Below are 2,745 nucleotides of genomic sequence, written 5' to 3'. Positions count from 1 at the left end.
TTTTTTTTGCCTTTTCTGGAAATTAGTGAAGGCAGCGCATCAAAGGTGCGCACCTCGCTGCCCACCTTGGTGTGCTCTGAGGTGCGCACCCGGGAGCGCTACGAAGTGTGCTCCAAGGTGCGGCGTGCACGTTGTCGGAGCCCGGTTTGCCCCGGGTGCGCACCTCGCCTGCACCTTGGCCGGGGTGGGCACCTTGGCTGGGTTTGCCCAGGGTGCGCTCCGAAGCGGGGTTACTGGAGCGCCCCCTCTTTTTTTGTCAGAGCGTTTGGTGGGGTTTCTCGCATTGGCTCTTCCCAGGCCCGGTTGTTGGGTGCGCTCCCACCCTGGCGCGCGCGAAGTTGGAAGTTGGGTTAATTGCCCGGGCGCGCACCTTCGCCAGGGTGGGCACCTTGGTGCGCACACCTTGGCTGGGCTGCGCACCAGGGCGGGCTCAAGATGGCACCAGCATTCCCTTTTTCTCACTATCTTTCAAAACGGAAATTTTAAAATCTCGTTTTTTTTTTGCCTTTTATGGAAATTAGTGAAGGCATCGCATCAAAGGTGCGCACCTCGCTGCCCACCTTGGTGTGCTCCGAGGTGCCCACCACGGTGCGCAACGCCGGTGCGAACCCGGGAGCGCCCCGATGTGTGCTCCAAGGTGCGGCGTGCACGAAGTCGGACCCCGGTTTGCCCCGGGTGCGCACCTCGCGTGCACCTTGGTGCGCACACCTTGGCTGGGTTGCGCGGCCTGGTGGGCACCATGGTGCGCACCAAGGAGCGCTCCGAAGTGTGCTCCAAGGTGCGGCGTGCACGAAGTCGGAGCCCGGTTTGCCCCGGGTACGCACCTCGCGTGCACCTTCGCCGGGGTGGGCACCTCGGCTGGGTTGCGCGCCCTGGTGCGCACCAAGGAGCGCTCCGAAGTGTGCTCCAAGGTGCGGCGTGCACGAAGTCGGAGCCCGGTTTGCCCCGGGTGCGCACCTTCGCCGCGGTGCGCACCATGGCGTGCACGAAGTCGGAGCCCGGTTTGCCCCGGGTGCGCACCTCGCGTGCACCTTCGGCGGGGTTGCGCGCCCTGGTGGGCACCATGGTGCGCACCAAGGAGCGCTCCGAAGTGTGCTCCAAGGTGCGGCGTGCACGAAGTCGGAGCCCGGTTTGCCCCGGGTGCGCACCTCGCGTGCACCTTCGGCGGGGTTGCGCGCCCTGGTGGGCACCATGGTGCGCACCAAGGAGCGCTCCGAAGTGTGCTCCAAGGTGCGGCGTGCACGAAGTCGGAGCCCGGTTTGCCCCGGGTGCGCACCTCGCGTGCACCTTCGCCGCGGTGGGCACCATGGCGTGCACGAAGTCGGAGCCCGGTTTGCCCCGGGTGCGCACCTCGCGTGCACCTTCGCCGGGGTGGGCACCTCGGCTGGGTTGCGCGCCCTGGTGCGCACCAAGGAGCGCTCCGAAGTGTGCTCCAAGGTGCGGCGTGCACGAAGTCGGAGCCCGGTTTGCCCCGGGTGCGCACCTCGCGTGCACCTTCGCCAGGGTGGGCACCTCGGTGCGCACACCTTCTCAATGTTTTCTTGCCTTTTCTGGAAATTGGTGAAGGCAGCGCATCAAAGGTGCGCACCTCGGTGTGCTCCGAGGTGCGAACCCGAGAGCGCTCCGAGGTGCCCACGAAGTCGAAAGTCGGGTTAATTGCATTGTTTTCCCCGGGTGCGCTCCGAGGTGCGCAACATCGGCGCGCACCAAGGAGGGCTCCGAAGTGTGCTCCAAGGTGCGCACGATGGCGTGCACCTCTGGTGCGCACGATTCGGAGCTCGGTTTGACCGGGGTGCGCACACCTTGGCTGGGTTGCGCACCTTTTGTGCGCTCCAAGGTGCGCACGAAGTCGGAGCTCGGTTTGCCCCGGGTGCGCACCTTCGCCAGGGTGCGCACCTTGATGCGCACGCCTTGGCTGGGCTGCGCACCTTGGTGGGCGCCATGGTGCGCACCTTTCGTGCGCTCCAAGGTGCGCACGAAGTCGGAGCTCGGTTTGCCCCGGGTGCGCACCTTGGTGGGCGCCATGGTGCACTCCGAGGTGCCCAAGATTGGTGCGCACCAAGGAGCGCTCCGAAGTGCGCTCCAAGGTGCGCGCGAAGTCGAAAGTTGGGTTAATTGTCCGGTTTGCCTCGGGTGCGCACCTTGCGTGCACCTTCGCCAGGGTGGGCGCCTTGGTGCGCACACCTTGGCTGGGCTGCGCACACCTTGGCACCCGCGTTTCCTTCATTTTAAATTTTTTTTTTTTACAATCTCTCAAGTGGGAAATTCTATAATCTCAACTTTTTTTGCCTTTTCAGGAAACTTTTGAATGGAGCGCATCATTGGTGCGCTCCGAAGTGTGCTCCAAAGCTCTCTCCAGCTGCGTGCACCTGCCCCGGCCGCGCACCCGGCCCCGCCCAGCTTCGCTCACCTGTCCCGGGCGTCTGGTGCGGAACCTTAGAGTAAGAAACATCACCGTGCACCTTGGCCAACGTGCGCGACTCGACCGAGCGCGCACTGGCCGAGGTGCACACCGATTTCACCTGGGTGCGCGCGCAGCACCTCGGGCGCACCGGGGTGCGCGCACAACGCCCGGGTTGCACCGTGGCCTGTGTGCTCGGGGCGCCTCGGGTGCGCGCTCGGTGTCGCCCCCGCGCGCGCGGTAGTGCGGGCAGCGCACCCCGGCCCGGCCCGGCCCCGACGAGAACGCAAACGGGCAAAAGGTTTATTCAAATAGCATTGCGACGCCCGGCGAAAAACTAAAAA

This window comes from Cryptomeria japonica, unplaced genomic scaffold (genome assembly GCF_030272615.1).
Source record: "Cryptomeria japonica unplaced genomic scaffold, Sugi_1.0 HiC_scaffold_303, whole genome shotgun sequence".
Taxonomy (NCBI): Eukaryota; Viridiplantae; Streptophyta; class Pinopsida; order Cupressales; family Cupressaceae; genus Cryptomeria; species Cryptomeria japonica.
Note: the sequence above shows the minus strand (reverse complement) of the source record.